Genomic DNA, 22,298 nt, shown 5'->3' with positions numbered 1-22,298 from the left:
CTGCTGGCAGGTTTGTAGGCAGTGCAGGGATGGGAGGCAGGGGAGAGTATGAAATGGAAGGAAAGGACTTCCCAATGCGTTTTGGCCCACCCTGACCTGCCAGTGACTTTATGCTGGGGCCATGGGTGGGCCGCCTGCCCTTGCCCCAATTGAGGCCCTTAAGTGATTAATTATTATTAGGGAAGTCCTAAGGAGGACCCAGGAGAAACCCCACCATCCTTCCCCCAGGCCTTCCCTACCCACTCCACCCTGGGACCCCAGTAACTATCATTTTCATTCAGTCCCGAGACTTAGAGAGCTCCTCTCAGGTGGGACTTCATCCTAAATAAGGGGCAGGTGTCCCGTTTGCAGCCAATGGCTATGGAGCAGGCAGACTGGGCAGGAATGTGTTCTCCGCTCACTCTTGGGATGGTCATAGATCATAGATCATGAGTCATAGAATTTACAGTGCAGAAGGTCGAACAGGGAGTGCCTCCATCCTACGAATCCTGGCTAATGTGCCAGTCTATCAGTGCACCAGCTACATGGAGAACAGTACGAAGTCTTACAACACCAGGTTAAAGTCCAACAGGTTTGTTTCGATGTCACTAGCTTTCGGAGCGCTGCTCCTTCCTCAGGTGAATGAAGAGGTCCTCTTCATTCACCTGAGGAAGGAGCAGCGCTCCGAAAGCTAGTGACATCGAAACAAACCTGTTGGACTTTAACCTGGTGTTGTAAGACTTCGTACTGTGCTCACCCCAGTCCAACGCCGGCATCTCCACATCATACATGGAGAACAGCAGTGAAGACACACGATGAAGCACCAGCATTTTTAATCTACAGTATGATCTGCAAACTCAGGAGACCTAGCACTCATAAAGAGACATCGGGTTGCCTCAGTGTCATTCAATGAAAAGCAAACAAAAGTGGCCCCTTTTCAAAAGTGGCACAATTAATAAAAGAAGAAAAATAGGGAACTTCTAAAATTAAACGATAATGTTGTTGCTCATGTCCACTTCCTTTGGTGCCACTGATCACAGACAATCTCAAGTGTCCTTGAATTGACAGTGCTAGCTTCCTCTGTTTGGGCTGCATGAGGTTTGAACAGAAACATTAAGCGTGTTGATCTTGCATCAGCTGCTATTGTTCCCTTTAATTATTTAGTTTAAGATGTAATTGGAAGGAATGTCCGCCCCACACTAATTGAGCTATTTGGCTGCTGTTCGGTGTTATTCATCAACTCGACATCCACCTCCCTCAAGCGATGCTGTTCATTATGCAGCACCAACCAAGTGATACGTGGTGAGCTGCCACTGTTTGGCTCACTTAGAAAACTCCAAGCCGAGGCATCACCAACTCCAATGGAAAGCCTGAATTCAGTTTTAGTCCAGCCACTGTTTTGCACGCTCTCTGTGGGTGCTTTCCATGGTGATCTGGGACCTATTAGCGACTTGTAGTGCAGGAGGGGCAGGTGATGAGAGGGGGTGGCTGAGAACTTACAGAATGACTGGGACAAGAAAGTGGCAAATGATGCAGGCAGGAAGAAGAATAGATAACAGCTGTAATGTATTAATGGTGTCAAAATATCTCAGCATGACGATAGGAATATGGGAACAGAAGTAGGTCATTCTGCCCATCGAGCCTGCTCCGCCATTCAATACGATCATGACCTTACACCTTATCCCTTTGATCCTTTACATTATTGTTAATCAGAAATCTATCAATCTCTACCTGAAATATACTCACTGACTGAGCTTCCACAGCGGTCTGGGGTCGAGAATTTCAAAGATTCCCAACCCTCTGTGTAAAAAAAGTGGAGCAGACCTTAGTAAATTTGCTCTTAAGTATGACCAAACAATATAATGCAGCAATCAATAGAACTAATAAGAGTATTGAGCTACACTTCCCAAACAATAGAGTACAAATCATAGGAGCTAGTTATCAAAATTGAATAATATTCCAGTCAGCCTGGTCTTAAATATAATTTGAGATATGACAGGTGGTAAGTGCAGCATGCTTGGGAAGAAAATGATGTCTTAGGATATTGTTTCTGAAAGCTCTCCACCACTGGGATTTCCCTTGTGCCATCTGCGTGTGCTGGATAGAGATGCATTACTGTAGTAACTGGCCTCTTAAAGGCGTGTACATTTTGAGGTTCATGTGACCCCATCGCCCACTGGGAATCGAGTGCGGGGACCTTGGTGCAGAGTGCTGGCTTTTGCAACCAGAATTCATCCTAGAGCTCGTAGTGATAACGTCGTGAAAGACTGTGTGAATACCGTTTGTAAATAAATCATTATAATTCATTATACTTGCTGATTGGTAGTCGCCAAACCTTCCTTTGCTGCATTGGCAATGAGGTAAAGTGAGCGACTTCATCAGCAGCGAGGAATTTGACAAGAGTATTGTTGAAAAACTGCAAAGTGAATCAGGTTGTTCAAAGCCTGAAGATGAGAGATCAAGCATGATTCTCTTCAGGAAGCTGGAAGCCTTTGACCCAACTATTGAGAGTTGGGTGCAGCATATCGAACGACTGGTGTATTTCTTCAGTGCTGATGAATAGAGGGCAAGGATAGAAAGAAAGTCATTTTACTTATCCCATGCGAGAACCAGACTTATAATCTGATCTGTAGTTTAACATCTCCGGAGACTCCTGATTCTAAATTGTTTGCAGAGTTAGTGGAACTAGCAAAGGGGCATTACCACCCTAAAGTCTTGGTGACACTGCAAATATATAAGTTTAAATTTTTGGGGAAGGCCCTGGGGGATACCATCAAAGCATTTGTAGCCAAGCTAAAGCAGGTTGCAGAGTATTGCGACTTTGGATCAGCTTTAAATGCTATGTTCAGAGATTGGCAGGTACGCAATGTGAATAGAGTAGCCATACAAAAAAAAGTTGAAGACTGAGTCTGATTACTTGGTAGCAACTGGCCTCTTTAAGGAGTGTACATTGTGAGGTTCATGTGATCCCATCACCCTCTGGGAATCGAGTGCGGGGACCTTGGTGCAGAGTGTGGCCTGAAAAGACAATCAGAATTTGTGGAGATGATGAATTAACTGTGAATCAAGCAGCAAAGTTGGACAGGTACCCCATACCCAAAATAAATGACCTGTATGCAAAGCTGGCTAGACATAAGCAATACCTACCAAGAATTGGAACGAGATGAGGCGTCAAGAACTTACGTCACCATAAGTGCCCACAATATATTGTTATGGGCCAGGGTTTAGAGAACCCCAAAGTGTATCATGGAGTTCACCTGACCCACAACTTTTAATAGATTGTGGTATGGGGAGCACACGGCCCACTCTACAGGTGTGGTACAGCAGAAATGGAAAAATATTTTTTAAAGCAAAACAATGTTTATTCTATGAACTCAAGTTAACCTTTTTAAAACATACAGTGAACATCTTAGCAACCATTAATTCAAATACAACCCCCAAAGAATACAACACTAAGTAATCCTTTAAGCTTTCCTTTTAACATCCATACGACTTAAAAACAAAACCTTTAACAGAAGGACATCAGGTTCAAGTCACCACTGAAAACATTTATAATTCTGAATTCACCAAATGATCAAGTGATAGTCTTTTGATGGCAGAGAGAACAGCAGCACACCTGCTTGGTCTGGCTTCAGCTCCAACACTGAAAACAAAACTAAAACACACCCTGCAGCAAACAGCCTAAAACGAAAGTAAAAAGTTGACAGACAGCCCAGCTCCACCCACACTCTGACATCACTGATAAATACTCATTTCTTGAGAGATATTTCTTAAACACCCATTTCTTAAAGGTACTCTCACATGACACCTCCCCCCAAGAAAGAAAAACCATCAACTTCAAGATGGTTTCATTTTTCACCTTTTACTATCCTTTAAGAAATGCACACAGTAAATATACATTTTCTTTTCAAAAAACAACACGCAAGCAGGTATAATAATATAGTCCATTTTTTCTTGGTTGATCTTCCTCCAACTGAAATCTTTCTTGATTGACAGTCTCATTGAACAAGAAGGTCTCTGCACGATCCATCCATTTCTCTATGCCTCGGAATGTCTCTTTAAAGTCAGATACTTGAGTTCAATCTGATCACAGAGGCCCTTGCAATTCTCCAACACATGAGCATTGGTTATCACAGCTTTCAGGCAGTCAAATGCCCATTGAAACTCCGCTGTCCATTGAAAATTTCGACGTTTCTTCAGCAAGTCCATCGGTGGAGCAATCACCCTACAAAACTTTCACACAAATGTTCGAACAAATCCACTCATGCCAAGAAATCGCATTATTTCCCTTCGTCTTGAGGGTATTAAAAACTCCTCAATAACTGTTGGTTTCACATCCCACGTGACCATTCGACCCTGTCCGATTGTATGGCCAAGGAAAGTGACTTGGGCTTTTCCAAATTCACTTTTGGCTAGGTTTATCACCAAACCCGCCTCCTGAAGTCGATCGAATAATTCCATCAGATGTTTCAAATGTTCTGTCCATGTCTGGCTGAAAATTACCAGATCGTCGATGTATACCGCACAATTGGATAATCCTGAAACAACTTTGTTAGTTAACCGTTGAAATGTGGCTGGTGCGTTTTTCATGCCAAATGACATAACTTTGGATTGGTATAAACCATCTGGAGTCACAAAAGCTGAAATCTCCTTCGCCCTTTCGGATAAAGGTACCTGCCAGTAACTTTTAAGTAAATCCAGTTTGGAAATAAAAGCTGATTGTCCCACTTTCTCAATGCAATCCTCCAAACGTGGGATAGGATAAGAGTCTGTTCTTGTAACTGCATTAATCTTTCTATAGTCCACACACAACCGTTGGGTACTGTCTGGTTTAGGTACCAGCACTATGGGTGAGCTCCATTGGCTGCAGCCCACTTCAATTATGCCATTTTTAAGCATATTCTCAATCTCTTTGCTAACCTGTGCCAATTTTAAAGGGTTAAGTCTGTATGGATGTTGTTTGATTGGAACAGCATTTCCCACATCTACATCATGTATAGCCATTTTAGTACTTCCCAATTTATCTTCACAAACTTGCCCATGTGATATCAATAACTCTTTCAGGTCAGTCCGTTTTTCCTCTGGAAGATAACTCAACAATTTATCCCAATTTTTAAGAACATCCTCGTTTTCCAATCTAATTTGAAGTATGTCAAATTTACAGTCATCTGGATTTGGTTCGACACTTTGAGTTAGAATCATTAAAACCTTCCCTTTCAAAGTACCTTTTCAGCATATTCACATGACACACTCGGTGAGTCTTCCTTCTATCTGGTGTTTTTACCACATAATTCACTTCACTTAATTTCCTTTCAATCTGATAACATCCACAAAACCTAGCTTTTAAAGGTTCATCTACCACTGATAACAATATTAAAGCTTTATCTCCACCGGCAAAACTATGAACTTTGGATTTCTTGTCCGCTACCCGTTTCATCACATTTTCTGCAACTTTTCAATGTTGTGTAGCCAATTCACCTGCTCTGTTTAATCGTTCCCTAAATTTGACAAGTAATCCAATAGTGTAATTTCCGATTTCACCCCACCAATTTTTCTTTAATCAATTTAAGTGGTCCTCTGACCTCATGACCAAAAATTAGTTCAGAAGGACTAAATTTGACTGATTCATTTGGTGCAACCCTAATTGCGAACAGTACGAATGGAATTCCTTTATCACAATCCTCTGGATAATCTTGACAATAAGCCCTCAACGTTGTCTTTAATGTCTGATGCCACCTTTCTAACGCTCCCTGAGATTCTGGATGGTAAGCAGTTCATTTAAATTGTTTTATTCCTGAGCTATCCATAACTTCTTTGAATAACCTCGAGGTAAAATTTGATCCTTGATCCGATTGAATTTCTGTGGGTAGTCCATATCTAGTAAAGAATTTAAGAAACACCTCCACAATCATTTTAGCTGTAATATTATGTGCTGGAATGGTCTCTGGAAACCTAGTCGACACATCCATTATCGTCAAAAGATATTGATTCTCACTTTTCGTTTTAGGAAGCGGTCCTCCGCAATCAATTAGGACCCGTGTAAAAGGTTCCTCAAATGCTGGAATGGGTATTAAGGGTGCTGGTTTTATCACTGCTTGAGGTTTCCCTATCATTTGACATGTGTGACATGATTGACAAAATTTAACTACATCTTTATGTAGTCCAGGCCAATAAAAACTTATTTTAGCTTGAGTTTTCCTTATTCCCAAATGACATCCCACTGGTACCTCATGTGCAACTCGCAACACCTCCTTTCTATACCCGACCGGCAATACTACTTGATGGACATCTGCCAACTTTTTATCCGTCTGCATATGTAAAGGTCTCCATTTTCTCATCAAGACATTACTTTTACGGTGATAACACTCTGGTATACACTCAGATTCCTCTTCCGTGTATGCTTTCCGATACATCCATTTTAGTTCTACATCTAACGATTGTAACACCGCCAATTTTCCTGAACTAAAAATATCTGCCTCATCTTCCACACCTTCAGGGGCTCGGCCCGCCCCGGAGTGGTTGGCGCCCCGCCGGGTCAGGGAGAATCCTGCCCTATATGTTTACCCTTCAGGCGTTCATCAACTTGTGCCATCTAAATGCAGACAACAAGAGCTTACTAAAGTCTTGACCAAAGATATCGTTCGCTTACATGATATGTTGATTACAGGGCCCACTGAGGAGGAACATCTCGTAAATTAGGATCACGTTTTCAAGAGGCTCCAGGAAGCAGGAATGTGCCTAAAAAAAAGTGCACCTTTCAGGTGAATGAGGCGGCTTATCTCGGATACAGGGTGGACGCTCATGGGCTACATCCAATGGAAGATAAAGTGAAAACCATTAAAGAAGCACCTGCCCCTCAGAACATCTCACAGATCAGGGGCGGGATTCTCCGACCCCCCGCTGGGTCGAAGAATCCCTGGGTGGATGGCATGAATCCCGCCCCGCCGCTCCGACGCCGGCTGCCATATTCTCTGGCACCGGTTTTCGTGCGGGGTGGGGGTGGGGGGGGGGGGGTGCTGGGGAGGAGAGGGCGAGTGCTGGGGAGGAGCGTGCGAGTGCTGGGGAGGAGAGGACACGTACTGGGGAGGGGGGGGTGCGTGCTGGGGAGGAGAGGACACGTACTGGGGAGGGGGGGTGCGTGCTGGGGAGAGGGGGGCGAGTGCCAGGGAGAAGAGGGCGAGTGCTGGGGAGGAGAGGGTGCGTGCTGGGGAGGAGAGGGCGTGTGATGGGGAGGGGGGGCGAGTGCTGGGGAGGAGAGGGCGAGTGCTGGAGAGGGGGGGCGGCGGGGAGGAGAGGGCGAGTGCTGGGAGAGGGAGGGGTGAGTGCCGGGGAGGAGAGGGTGCGTGCTGGGGTGGGGAGGGCGCATGCTGCGGAAGAGAGGGCGCATGCTGGGGAGGAGAGGGCGCGTGATGGGGAGGAGAGGGCGCGTGCTGGGGAGGGGGGTCGCGTGCTGGGGAGGGGGAGGGGGTGCGTGCAGGGGAGGAGAGGGCGCGTGCTGGGGAGGGGAGGGCAAATGCTGGGGAGGTGAGGGCGCGTGCTGGGGAGGTGAGTGCGCATGCTGGGGTGGGGGGGGAATGCCGGGGAGGAGAGGGCGAGTGCTGGGGAGGGGGGGGGGGCGGCGACCGCCGGGGAGGAGAGGGCACATGCCGGGGGGGGGGGGGGCGCATGTTGGGGAGGAGAGGGCGAGTGCTGGGGAGGAAATGAAATGAAATTAAAATCGATTTTTGTCACAAGTAGGCTTCAAATGAAGTTACTGTGAAAAGCCCCTATTTGCCACATTCCGGCGACTGTTCACGAGTGCTGGGAAGGGGGGGGTGCGAGTGCCGGGGAGGAGAGGGAGAGTGCTGGGGAGGGGTAGGAGCGAGTGCCGGGGAGGAGAGGGCGCGTGCTGGGAATGGGGGTGTGTGAGTGCCGGGGAGGAGAGGGCGCGTGCCGGGGAGCGGGGGGGCGGGGGGGGGCGAGTGCCGGGGAGGAAGGAGAGGGTGCGTGCTGCGAAGTGGGGGGTGTGAGTGCCGGGGAGGAAGGAGAGGGTGCGTGCTGCGAAGTGGGGGGTGTGAGTGCCGGGGAGGAGAGGGCGCGTGCTGGGAAGGGGGGGTGTGAGTGCCGGGGAGGAGAGGGCACGTGCCGGGGAGCGGGGGGGGGGCGCGAGTGCCGGGGAGGAAGGAGAGGGTGCGTGCTGGGAAGGGGGGGTGTGAGTGCCGGGGAGGAGAGGGCGCGTGCCGGGGAGCGGGGGGGGGGGGCGAATGCCGGGGAGGAAGGAGAGGTTGCGTGCTGGGAAGGGGGGGGTGTGAGTGCCGGGGAGGAGAGGGCGTGTGCCGGGGAGCGGGGGGGGGGGGGGGGGGCGAGTGCCGAGGAGGAAGGAGAGGGTGCGTGCTGGGAAGGGGGGGGTGAGTGCCGGGGAGGAGAGGGCGAGTGCTGGGAAGGGGGGGGGGGGTGCGAGTGCCGGGGAGGAGCGGACGAGTGCTGGGGAGGGGGAGGGGCGAGTGCTAGGGAGGGGGGGGGCAAGTGCCAGGGAGGCGAGGGCACGTGCTTGGGAGGAGAGGACGTGTGCTGCGGAGGAGAGGGCGCGTGCTGCGGAGGAGAGGGCGCGTGCTGCGGAGGAGAGGGCGCGTGCTGGGGAGATAGAGGGCGTGTGCTGGGGAGGAGAGGGCGCGTGATGGGACGGGGGGTGGGTGCGAGTGCCGGGGAGGAGAGGGCGAGTGCTGGGAGAGGGAGGGGCGAGTGCCGTGGAGGAGAGGGCGTGTGCTGGGAGAGGGAGGGGCGAGTGCCGGGGAGGGGGCAGGGCGAGTGCTGGGAGGAGAGTGCGCGTGCCGGGGAGGGGAGGGGGGGGGCGCTTGCCGGGGGCGGGGGGGGCGGGGGGCACGTGCTGGGGTGGAGAGGGCGAGTGCTGGGGAAGGGGAGGGGTGCGAGTGCCGGGGAGGAGAGGGCACGTGCTGGGGTGGGGGAGGGGCGAGTGCTGGGAGGAGAGGGCGCGTGCCGGGGAGGGGGCGGGGGGGGGAAAGTGCCGGGGAGGAGAGGGCGCGTGCCGGGGAGGGGGCGGGGGGGGGCAAGTGCCGGGGAGGAGAGGGTGAGTGCTGGGGAAGGGGGGGGGTGAGTGCTGGGGAGGAGAGGGCGCGTGCCGGGGAGGGGGGGGGCGCGTGCCGGGGAGTGGGGGGGAGGGCGCGTGCTGGGGAGGAGAGGGCGAGTGCTGGGAGGAGAGGGCGCGTGCCGGGAAGGGGGGGTGCGAGTGCCGGGGAGGAGAGGGCGAGTGCTGGGGAGGGGGAGGGGTGAGTGCCGGGGAGGGGGCTGGGGGGGGGGGGGGTGCGGGTGGCGCGTGCTGGGGATGTGAGGACGCGTGCTGGGGTGGAGAGGGCGAGTGCTGGGGAGGGGGAAGGGCGAGTGCTGGGGAGGGGGAGGGGCGAGTGCCGGGGAGGAGAGGGCGCGTGCCGGGGAGGGGGCGGGGGGGGGGCAAGTGCCGGGGAGGAGAGGGTGAGTGCTGGGGAAGGGGGGGGTGAGTGCTGGGGAGGAGAGGGCGCGTGCCGGGGAGGGGGGGGGCGCGTGCCGGGGAGTGGGGGGGAGGGCGCGTGCTGGGGAGGAGAGGGCGAGTGCTGGGAGGAGAGGGCGCGTGCCGGGAAGGGGGGGTGCGAGTGCCGGGGAGGAGAGGGCGAGTGCTGGGAGGGGGAGGGGCGAGTGCCGGGGAGGGGGCGGGGCGAGTGCCGGGGAGGAGAGTGCGCGTGCCGGGAGGGGAGGGGGGGCGCTTGCCGGGGGCTGGGGGGGGTGCGGGTGGCGCGTGCTGGGGATGTGAGGACGCGTGCTGGGGTGGAGAGGGCGAGTGCTGGGGAGGGGGAAGGGCGAGTGCTGGGGAGGGGGAGGGGCGAGTGCCGGGGAGGAGAGGGCGCGTGCCAGGGAGGGGAGGGGTGGCGAATGCCGGGGAGGAGAGGGCGAGGGCTGGGGAGGGGAGGGGCGAGTGCCGGGGAGGAGAGGGCGCGTGCTGGGGAAGGGGAGGGGCGAGTGCTGGGAAGGAGAGGGCGCGTGCCGGGGACGGGGGGGGGGGCAAGTGCCGGGGAGGAGAGGGTGAGTGCTGGGGAAGGGGGGGGGGTGAGTGCTGGGGAGGAGAGGGCACGTGCCGGGGAGGGGGGGGGCGCGTGCCGGGGAGTGGGGGGGAGGGCGCGTGCTGGGGAGGAGAGGGCGAGTGCCGGGAAGGGGGGGTGCGAGTGCCGGGGAGGAGAGGGCGAGTGCTGGGGAGGGGGAGGGGTGAGTGCTGGGGAGGGGGCTGGGGGGGGGGGGTGCGGGTGGCGCGTGCTGGGGATGTGAGGACGCGTGCTGGGGTGGAGAGGGCGAGTGCTGGGGAGGGGGAAGGGCGAGTGCTGGGGAGGGGGAGGGGCGAGTGCCGGGGAGGAGAGGGCGCGTGCCGGGGAGGGGGCGGGGGGGGGGGCAAGTGCCGGGGAGGAGAGGGCGAGTGCTGGGAGGAGAGGGCGCGTGCCGGGAAGGGGGGGTGCGAGTGCCGGGGAGGAGAGGGCGAGTGCTGGGGAGGGGGAGGGGCGAGTGCCGGGGAGGGGGCGGGGCGAGTGTCGGGGAGGAGAGTGCGCGTGCCGGGAGGGGAGGGGGGGCGCTTGCCGGGGGCTGGGGGGGGTGCGGGTGGCGCGTGCTGGGGATGTGAGGACGCGTGCTGGGGTGGAGAGGGCGAGTGCTGGGGAGGGGGAAGGGCGAGTGCTGGGGAGGGGGAGGGGCGAGTGCCGGGGAGGAGAGGGCGCGTGCCAGGGAGGGGAGGGGTGGCGAATGCCGGGGAGGAGAGGGCGAGTGCTGGGGAGGGGAGGGGCGAGTGCCGGGGAGGAGAGGGCGCGTGCTGGGGAAGGGGAGGGGCGAGTGCTGGGAAGGAGAGGGCGCGTGCCGGGGAAGGGGGGGGGGGGGAGAGTGCCAGGGAGGAGGGGTGCTAGTGCAGGGAGGAGGGGGGCGAGCGCTGGGGAGGGGGAGGGGCTCATGCCGGGGAGGCGGGGTGGTGAGTGCTGGGTACGGGGGGGGTGGTTGTCCGCCTGGCCAGGTGCCAGCTTCCAACAGTCGCGACCATGCAGCCCATGGCACCTGGCTGCGGAGGGGGGTATGGGCAATGATGACATGTCGTCTATCCCCCCAAACCCCACTGTGAAAGTCAATATTTTCGCTTCTGTGAGAGAAAAATTCAACACACTCGTTAAGACAGAATAACAAGCTTTATTTTCGAAAACAACTGCATGCAGTAATGGCTGAAACTTGAAGTCAGAGAGAAGTCAACAAAACTGCTCAGTCTGTCACAAGTTCCGCGCTTTGCGGACAATTAAGTTAATATTTATACATTAACTTTATCAAGATTATGTGACAACAGTATGGTCAGCAGTTTGATCGGAAATGCAAACGGAAGCAAAGACCAGACCATGTTTGGTCATATCACTCATACCATTATTTAGTCCTTGGAGGGAACATTGAAAGGTCAGAATAGATTTGTTTCTTCCTGAACTATCTTTGTTTTAAATTCCTACGGCCCTGGGTTATGACAAGTTAGTTTTATCAGGAGTTGCCGAGGCCCGGTGTTTTGGAATGGCTTGACCTTCGCTGATCTTTTCAGACTTCAAGTGATGCAGAGTTGGCCTACGGCCGTACTAGTCTCAAAATGGTTAGGGCAGCATTCTTTACCTGGGCCTGGGGAGCTGGAATGAGTAGTTTCAGTCTATCCGGTATTGTCTCAAACCTTTTGACCAGTCTTCCCGTTGACCAGTTTTCCCATCATGCCATTACTTAATTCGTACCATATCACATTCCCTCCTTTTGTCATATCATGACAACTAGTTAAATAGGTATATCCATGACTCGTTTGAAAATGCATTTACACAAGCAACCAAGCAATCCTATCCCTAGTAGAGGAGGGGTACCCCATGGCCTCTGGTGTCAGTCGGGACTTGTGTCACCCCACATGACCCTTTCTGTGAACGAAGGCTACAGTGCCAAGTCCTTGGGATTTCTGGCAGCTGCACTGTGAGGACAAGCTGATCCTTTCTTTAATGGAAGTCAAATCCTACCCACAGGCACTTTAGAATATTTTCAACGCCCATTTGTCCTCATTGGCACACTGCACCACCATCGTTCAGTCCAATCAACGACTTCTGAATTACCCGCAGATTTATGGGCGGCCTCCAAACACGAAGTTGGTCTCACTAATGTCCCTCCCGTTGTTATTAAAGTTTTCCCATCATGCCATTACTTAATCCGTACCATATCACATTCCCTCCTACTAGGAGGAGGATTTAAGGTAGAACAGTAAAGAAAAGAGAGGTAGGGGTTTTGCAATAGTGAAACCTCATAGCGGCTCAAGCGGGCTAGAGCCAGATGCTGGGTTTGCTGAGACGTTAGGAGAGCCACAATAGAATGCGAGGTATGCACTTGTACTGGCTGGTGAAGGGTCAGATTAGAGGCTGCCTGTGCTAACAAATGGACAGCTGTAAGAATTTGGGTGCAGGGGGGTGGACCGCAAGCTACAGGATCCAATTTCGTAGAATAGTAGGCGACCGGGCGACGCCGGTCACCGTGTTCTTGTGTTAGAACACCAGTGGCACATTCATCAAGAACATTAACATACAAAGAACAAAGAACAAAGAACAAAGAAATGTACAGCACAGGAACAGGCCCTTCGGCCCTCCAAGCCCGTGCCGACCATACTGCCCGACTAAACTACAATCTTCTACACTTCCTGGGTCCGTATCCTTCTATTCCCATCCTATTCATATATTTGTCAAGATGCCCCTTAAATGTCCCTATCGTCCCTGCCTCCACTACCTCCTCCGGTAGTGAGTTCCAGGCACCCACTACCCTCTGCGTAAAAAACTTGCCTCGTACATCTACTCTAAACTTTGCCCCTCTCACCTTAAACCTATGCCCCCTAGTAATTGACCCCTCTACCCTGGGGAAAAGCCTCTGACTATCCACTCTGTCTATGCCCCTCATAATTTTGTATACCTCTATCAGGTCGCCCCTCAACCTCCTTCGTTCCAGTGAGAACAAACCGAGTTTATTCAATCGCTCCTCATAGCTTATGCCCTCCATACCAGGCAACATTCTGGTAAATCTCTTCTGCACCCTCTCTAAAGCCTCCACATCCTTCTGGTAGTGTGGCGACCAGAATTGAACACTATACTCCAAGTGTGGCCTAACTAAGGTTCTATACAGCTGCAACATGACTTGCCAATTCTTATACTCAACTGAAAGGGTCTGTCATACATAGGTCGTCCTAGCGCTGGGGCGGTAGCCAGGGCGTTTTTGAGAGTAACAAAAGACTGTTTTGCTGAATCAGGAAGTTCAAACTTAAGAGGAGCATTTTGAGAGGAGTACGGAGTTAAATCTTTAGTATGGACAGTAACATTCGGAATCCATTGTCTGCAAACGTTCACCAATCCTAAAAAGGCTCGCACCTGCTTGGGAGATGTAGGAAATGGGGTCTGCAGTATAGGAGTAATGCGTTCCTGAGTAAGGGAGCGATCCGTAGCACTTATTAGGACACCCAAAAATTTGACATGCCGTTGGCCTTTATGAACTTTAGTGGGCGGGATCACATATCCCCATGAATGGAGACGGATGAGCAGGTAAATGGTGTCACGCTGGTTAGCGTTGAAGTCAGGGCTGGCAAGGAGTAAGTCATCAACATATTGGATGATGGCGCTGCCACCAGGAGGTGATAATGTCGCTAACTGGGAGTGCAATGCTTGTGAAAAAAGTGTTGGAGAATGAATGAAGCCCTGTGGGAGCCTAGTCCAAGTGTATTGGTTGCCCTTAAATGTAAAGGCAAACAAATACTGTGATTCAGGGGCGAGGGGTATCGCAAAAAAGGCATGTTGTAAATCAACAAGGGTGAAAACAGTCGCTTCCGGTGGGACATTACTAAGGATTGTCGGCGGGTTTGGGACTATAGGATGTAAGGGTTCCACTATCTGATTAATACGGCGGAGGTCTTGGACCAAACGCCATTCGGATGGTCTTCCTATCTTAGGAACTGGAAGAATCGGGGTGTTACAGGGCGATTGGCATGGTACCACAATTCCCTGTTGAAGGAACGATTGAATCATGACCGAGACTCCTTCTTCAGCCTCGGGGCGCAAAGGGTACTGTGAAATCGAGGGCAAGGGCAGCATTCCTTACCTGGGCCTGGGAGCTGGAATGAGTAGTTTCAGTCTATCTGGTATTGTATCAAACCTTTTCACCAGTCTTCCCATTGACCAGTTTTCCCATCATGCCATTACTTAATTCGTACCATATCACACCACCCCCCACCTCCTGCAGACCGTTATGTTTGGTCATCAACCAGCGATGTTGGCCGCCGTGGCGGGAGCTGCACTTCTACATGTTGCCCTGGGGAGCAGGGGCAGGAGCGTGCCAGGGAGGCGGCGGAGGCTGTCGCAGCGGAGCGTGCTGCAGGGAGGCAGGTGGCAGGAGACCAGGCTTGAGGGCCGCCCGCCCGACAGGACGGGGAGGAGGAGGAGGAGATGGTGCCACGGCGATGGAGACGCCCGCTGAGGCCCCGTGTGTACCAGCCCGCTCGTCGTACCAGGACCTCATGGACTGGGCATGCAGGAGGAGACTCCGGATGAGCCAGGAAACCGTCGCCAATATGTGCCACCTGATGGCACACCTGGCACCGCGTGGCACAGGGGGAGGACACCCTCTCCCCGTGGCCGTCAAGTTTACAGTGGCCCTGAACTTTTATGCCACGGGGTCATTCCAGGCGCCAAGTGGGGACCTGCCCGGCAGCTCACAGGCATCGGTGCATCGGTGCATCCGTGCAGTGACAGATGTCCTATATGCCATTGTGGACCGCTACATCCAGTTCCCTGCAAACTGATTCTCCGCAAACTGGCGCGATGTCCGCTACCTGGCGCCAAAAGCGGTGCGGATCACTCCGGCGTCGGGCCGCCCCAAAGGTGCGGACGTCTCCGCACCTTTAGGAGCCAAGCCCTCACCTTGAGGGGCTAGGCCCACGCCGGAGAGGTTTCCGCTCCGCCGGCTGGTGGGAAAGGCCTTTGGCACCACGCCAGCCGGCGCCGAAAGGACTTCGCTGGGCGACGCATGCGCGGGAGCGTCAGCAGCTGCTGACGTCATCCTCATGCATGCGCAGGGGAGGGGGTCTCTTCCGCCTCCGCCATAGTGAAGACCATGGTGAAGGCGGAAGAAAAGCACAGGCCCTCCCGCCGATCGGTGGGCCCCGATCGCGGGCCAGGCCACCGTGGGGGCACCCCCTGGGGCCAGATCGCCCCAGGACCCCGGTGCCCACCCGCATCATCTTATCCCGCCGTTCACAAGGTGGTTTAATCCACACCGGCTGGAGTGGGTTGACAGCGGCGGGACTTCGGCCCATCGCGGGCCGGAGAATCACCGGGGGTGGGCCCGCCAACCAGCACGATTCCCGCTGACCAGCGCGGCGCGATTCCCGCCCCCGCCGAATCTCTGGTGGCGGAGAATTCGGGACACGGCGGGGGAGGGATTCACGCCAACCCCCGGCAACTCTCCGACCCGGTGGGGGGTCGAGAATCGCGCCCTATATTCTGAATTCTAACTTGAACAGTGATTTGGAGTAACTTGGAAAACAAATAGCTGAATCCAAGTGTAGAATGCTGGAGTATGACCGTCGGCCATCGTTCTCTGAGCGTCAAACCTGTGACCAATGAAAGAATGAAGTTACCTTGTGCACAATGGTTACATCCTTGCCCAAGAAAAGACAAGAAATGGCCTTGACACTTGCTTTGCCGTATGAAAGCAAAATAAGGTGTAAGGTATTTTTGGAATCGGAGTTGGAGCAATAGGACTTAGATAAAGGTTTGGATACGCTATTGACTTTCATAGATAAGATTGACTAAATGGTAAATGACTTTTAAGTGGTTATGCGGCTTGGTCAGGTTTTGACAAATTTAGAAAATCAGAGGATACCTCCATAGAAGAGTATATAATGGAATTCAGAAGACTGTGTACAAGACTGCAAAAATTCTATCTAGAAATTCCTCAGTTGGTGCTGCCGTTCAAGTTATTGGACTGTGCGAAAGTTAGACATGTAGACAGGCTTCTTGTTTTGACGGGAGTTAAATTTGCAGAAAGAGACGTCCTGTTAGAACAAAGGTCAGAGACTCACGTTCTGGGCAAACATTCCTCCCCAGCAGCTTTCATGCCACAAATGGGCCAATCGCGATAAGACAGACTATGGAAGATACAATGTTGATGGGATGGTGAGATGGTCTAGAAACAGGCTGCAAGCATCAATATGAATGAAGATTTGTAACTAAGAAGAATAGGGGAGAAATGAGTTGGGAAATGTCATCAGAAAAATGAACCCCAGAAATGCCTAGGGTGTGTGCGGTCAGTCGGTATTTCAGATGTGGTTCAAAATTCCATTCTGCAATAAATTGTCCTGAGAGATAAAACAGCGTGTTTGAAACCAAACATGCGGCAGAGGACTCTGAAGAAGTGGAAGATATTAAACAAAACGAAGGCATTGCCTTAGTTTCAGCCCAGTGATGGACGTGCTGGCTGCAGAGTTCTTCAATTGTGCCGTATTAAACAGCAGATGTACACCCAGAGTACGTGGTACAGACTGGTTGAAATGTTACCTGGACTCTTTAAGTGACAAAGTTTGAGTTTCATTTTTGGGGACAATAATATCCTTAAATCACTGAAAAGTGTATTGATTCCTTGCAAAATCACCAGATAGAATCATTTTATTAGCACACATGTCTTTTCCGAAAGTGAAATACCTTTACTGTTGAGCCAACGATCAATGAAGAAAGTACATATGAAAATTGACATGGAAAACGACAAGGCCATCGTATTTGGAAAAATTATGGGCTTACAAATTACACAGTCTGGACACTATTGCACCCTGTCAATGAATCTTAAATTTTCTTGTGAAGAAATTACATCAGTGTTGCATCAGTGAATAGGAGTCTAGAAAACAAAAAGTTGATTGTGTTAAAGTTGCAGCTGCAATTTGCCCATTCATCTTCCCAAAGATAAAAATGTTGCTGTGGAATGCAAGACAAAAGATGAAGAATATACCAAACTTGTAGAACAGTTAAGTGACAGATGTGATATATGTAAAAAATATACAAGAACACATCGTGACCCATAGTGAGTAGGCCTTTAGCGAGAGATTTTAATGAGGTTGTGGCTATGGATCATAAGTTATGAGATGAAGAAAAGAGCATTTTCATTTTACACTTTATAGACTTGGCAACCAGGTTTAGTCAGTTGACAATTATATGTAATAAAGAAAAGAAAATAATTATGGAACAGATAATGGAAAAATGGAGAGGGATGGATTTAACGAGTGGAAAGGTCCAGGAAAGGTTGTCGGTACACATGGTAAAACAAGCATTTTACAGCATGGAAACCAAGCTGTTTTGATGTTTTGTTAAGATTAGTGGCCACAAATTACAAGGTTGCAGATTGAAGAGGGGTTATTGAATGTGTTGAGGAACCAAGTATTTCTCATATACAAATGTTACAGAGTTATGAGGACCAAATCATGGAAATTCACAGGGTATCTGAAAAAGGTCATAGTAATTCTGACGAACTGGATGAGACAATTTTCCCTGAAGGACAATGTCAAAGTGGGCACTAAAGTGGCGTACTTGCCAGAAGGGGCCTGTCAGAGGAAGATAGCAGCTACCATTGGCAGAGCAGGGAAGGCTACTGGAAAATATAAAAAACTGTTTGCGTTTACAAGATAAAGTGGAGCCAGGTTCGGCCCATGGATTGGGAACTTGAAGAACAAGAATGGAGAGCGCAGCAATATGGAGTCAGTTCGGACAGTAGGTCTGGCAGTGAACATGCCCATAGGAAGAGATCAAGAACCATTGAAAGAACATCTCATAATAGGAAGGAGAGATCACGCAGTAGCAGTCTGGAATGAGATATAAGGCAGGATAGAGGGCACAGCTTTATATGGACTCCCAGATATATGTAAAAATTGTAGCCAATGGTAGCTGCAGTCTTCCTCTGACAGGCCCCTTCTGGCAGGTATGTCACTTTACTGCGCATTTTGACATTGTCCTTCAGGGCAAATAGTCTCAAATAGAGGGCACAGCTTAACAGGTCAGGAAACATGGTACAGACTAGGAATGTTACAAGGAGCAGAGGTCCATATGCTTGTGAAGTCAGAGTGGCTTCCTACAAATTCGAAGATAAATTAATAAAAGGTGCAAAACAGCAAGAACTGCAAAGTTGGAAAGAATTTGGGGTGTACACGAAGGTCCCAGGAAGGGAACAAGTTCTTGATTTTTATGTCATCATTGGCTACAGGAATAGTGCCAGAGGACTGGAGGACAGCAAATGTGGTCCCTTTGATTTTTATGTCATCATTGGCTACAGGAATAGTGCCAGAGGACTGGAGGACAGCAAATGTGGTCCCTTTGATTTTTATGTCATCATTGGCTACAGGAATAGTGCCAGAGGACTGGAGGACAGCAAATGTGGTCCCTTTGTTCAAAAAGGGGAGCAGAGACAACCCCGGCAACTATAGACCGGTGAGCCTCACGTCTGTAGTGGGTAAAGTCTTGGAGGGGATTATAAGAGACAAGATTTATAATCATCTAGATAGGAATAATATGATCAGGGATAGTCAGCATGGCTTTGTGAAGGGTTGGTCATGCCTCACAAACCTTATTGAGTTCTTTGAGAAGGTGACTGAACAGGTAGATGAGGGTAGAGCAGTTGATGTGGTGTATATGGATTTCAGCAAAGCGTTTGATAAGGTTCCCCACGGTAGGCTATTGCAGAAAATACGGAGGCTGGGGATTGAGGGTGATTTAGAGATGTGGATCAGAAATTGGCTAGCTGAAAGAAGACAGAGGGTGGTGGTTGATGGGAAATGTTCAGAATGGAGTACAGTCACAAGTGGAGTACCACAAGGATCTGTTCTGGGGCCGTTGCTGTTTGTCATTTTTATCAATCACCTAGAGGAAGGCGCAGAAGGGTGGGTGAGTAAATTTGCAGACGATACTAAAGTCGGTGGTGTTGTCGATAGTGTGGAAGGATGTAGCAGGTTACAGAGGGATATAGATAAGCTGCAGAGCTGGGCTGAGAGGTGGCAAATGGAGTTTAATGTCGAGAAGTGTGAGGTGATTCACTTTGGAAGGAATAACAGGAATGCGGAATATTTGGCTAATGGTAAAGTTCTTGAAAGTGTGGATGAGCAGAGGGATCTAGGTGTCCATGTACATAGATCCCTGAAAGTTGCCACCCAGGTTGATAGGGTTGTGAAGAAGGCCTATGGAGTGTTGGCCTTTATTGGTAGAGGGATTGAGTTCCGGAGTCGGGAGGTCATGTTGCAGCTGTACAGAACTCTGGTACGGCCGCATTTGGAGTATTGCGTACAGTTCTGTTCACCGCATTATAGGAAGGACGTGGAGGCTTTGGAGCGGGTGCAGAGGAGATTTACCAGGATGTTGCCTGGTATGGAGGGAAAATCTTATGAGGAAAGGCTGATGGACTTGAGGTTGTTTTCGTTGGAGAGAAGAAGGTTAAGAGGAGACTTAATAGAGGCATACAAAATGATCAGGGGGTTGGATAGGGTGGACAGTGAGAGCCTTCTCCCGCGGATGGAAATGGCTGGCACGAGGGGACATAGCTTTAAACTGAGGGGTAATAGATATAGGACAGAGGTCAGAGGTCGGTTCTTTACGCAAAGAGTAGTGAGGCCGTGGAATGCCCTACCTGCTACAGTCGTGAACTCACCAACATTGAGGGCATTTAAAAGTTTATTGGATAAACATATGGATGATAATGGCATAGTGTAGGTTAGATGGCTTTTGTTTCGGTGCAACATCGTGGGCCGAAGGGCCTGTACTGCGCTGTATTGTTCTATGTTCTATGTTCTATCTCATCGATGGATACACGCAGAAAAGATACTCCCAGATGGAACTTATAAGGCAAAAGCCAGGCTGGTGACACGAGGCTTCGAAGAAATTTGAGTGACCAAGATGTAAGGGTAGATTCACCTTGGCAGGAAAGATTATTTTGAAAATCCTCATGGCTCTGTCAGCCACAAATGTTTGGCCCATTGAGTCTGCACCGATGCATGAATGATACCTAACCCAATGAACCCCATTACCACGCAGTGCAGGGTTACCAAGGAAGGCCAACCCAATTTTGTAAACACCACCCCATTAATTATCACTCAGTTAAGAGATGCCCGCGAGAATATAGAGACTTTCAACCTCACATCAGAGACACATCACTTTTTCGAGTTAGTGAAACAGACCCTCATGCACGGTTTAGACGAGCCGGAAGAGGGAAAGCTCATAGTGATGAGCCGAGACCCGTCAGTTAGTTCAGCCCTTCCCGACCCACAAAATGTAGGAGGAGGTAGCCTCCAAGAAATGAAAACGGCCATTTTAGACGCCATTGGCTACAATAGAGGAGATCCGGTAGACGGACTCAACCGGTGTAGGCAGAAAAAGGGAGAACATCCAACAGCGTTTGCTGGATGCCTCTGGATTCATTTTACTGCTGTATTTGGTGAGTTAGCCCGCGCCCATTTATCAGCAGACGATAGGGGCAAATGGACCAGTACGCTAGTATCCCATGCCACAGAGGCAGGACAGAAGGCATGTGCCAGTTACGACCCCTCAAACCCAACACACAATGAAGTGTGGGTTCTAAAACGATTGTCCGGAGCTTGGGAACACTCTATACAGAGAAAAACAGAACAGGAGAGAGTAGATGCCACAATGAATCAAGTAAGGGCACACCGAAACCCCGCATGGGTAAATGAAGGCAGAAGTGGCGCGCAGCACCCCAAGACACAAGAATGTTATAATTGTGGACAGAAAGGACATTATGCCCAAGAATGTCAAGCCTCCCCAAAGCAGCAAAGGAATCAGCAGAAATAATGCCAGACCCATCCACAGTGTTAGCGCTCGAGCAGATAATTTGGCCATGAATGGCACCGATTGACGGTGTTTGGGCTCCCCACCTTGGGTCTGCGATACCCTTTGGGATAAGTCCGGAAGACCGGTAGTTGCAAGCACAGTCCGGGGACACCCCGCAGAGTTCCTTTGGGACACAGGAGGGTCCCGAGCCACGTTAAACTCCTCCACCATGTACCAAAGAGAGATATGGCCCACTACGGACACCATTACCCTTAGTGGCTTTACAGGTCACCTCCAGCAGGGACACTTCACAGCCCCTGTGGACGTACAGATTGGCAATATTCAAACAAAACACTCGGTCGTTTTAGTCAATTTACCCCAGGCAGCAGAACACATCCTAGGCATAGATTGCATGAGTACACACAACCTTTCATTCGACCCAGTCAGCCGATGTATATGGGAAATGGCTAGAGCAGCGCGAGCCCCCGCCAGGCTCACAGTAGGAGATTATGCCCATAGAATCAGCTCAGTAGGAGAGTACTGGTTTGATCCACAAACCATTACCACAGACAAAGCGGTTAGAGAGGTCTTGAAAAGACATAAAGCAGCATTTGCCCAGCACAAGCACGACTGTGGCAAAATCCCAGGAGTAGTAAACATTACAGGTTCCTATCCTAAGCCCCAGAAACAGTATGGCTTCCCCCAGCAAGCCGAGAGAGAGATAGCCAAGGTAATTCAAAGCTTATTGAATCAGGAAGTGATTCGACCCGTTGCTTCGATGAACAATGCCCCGATTTGGCCAGTAAGGAAACCAAATCGTTCATGGCGATTGACCATCAACTACAGGGTATTGAACAAAGTGACTCCCCTAGCAGCCCCCACCATTGCCACGAGTCCCAAGATCATGTTGAGACAGGGACTCCAGTCAAAATTTTTCACAGTATTGGATATCAGCAATGGCGTTTGGTCCATACCACCGGACAAAGCATGCCAGTATAAATTTGCATTCACTTTCCAGGGACAGCAGTACACGTGGACGTGCCTTCCACAAGGCTTCCACAACTCCCCCTCCATCTTTCACAGACAATTGGCAAACAGCTTATCTAAATTTTCCCACCCTGAATGCCTTGTTCAGTGTGTGGATGACTTGCTCCTACAAACTAACACCAGGGAACAGCACATTTTGCTTCTTTCAGAATTATTAGAACTGCTCACAACGATTGGATGCAAAATTAACCCCAAGAAAGCCCAAATCCTCCAGGAAAAAGTCACATATTTAGGTACGGTCATCACGCATGGGAAGCGTGAAATAGAACTCAAACGCATAGATTCCATTGTAAAATTGCGATTGCCCAAAAACGTTACAGCACTCCGGTCATTTTTAGGACTGGTTGGATATTGTAGAAACCACATAGACGGAAACAGGCCCCATGGAAATGGCTTCCACAGCACACGGATGCC

Source organism: Scyliorhinus torazame, chromosome 1 (assembly GCF_047496885.1).
Source record: "Scyliorhinus torazame isolate Kashiwa2021f chromosome 1, sScyTor2.1, whole genome shotgun sequence".
In the NCBI taxonomy this organism is placed as follows: domain Eukaryota; kingdom Metazoa; phylum Chordata; class Chondrichthyes; order Carcharhiniformes; family Scyliorhinidae; genus Scyliorhinus; species Scyliorhinus torazame.
Note: the sequence above shows the minus strand (reverse complement) of the source record.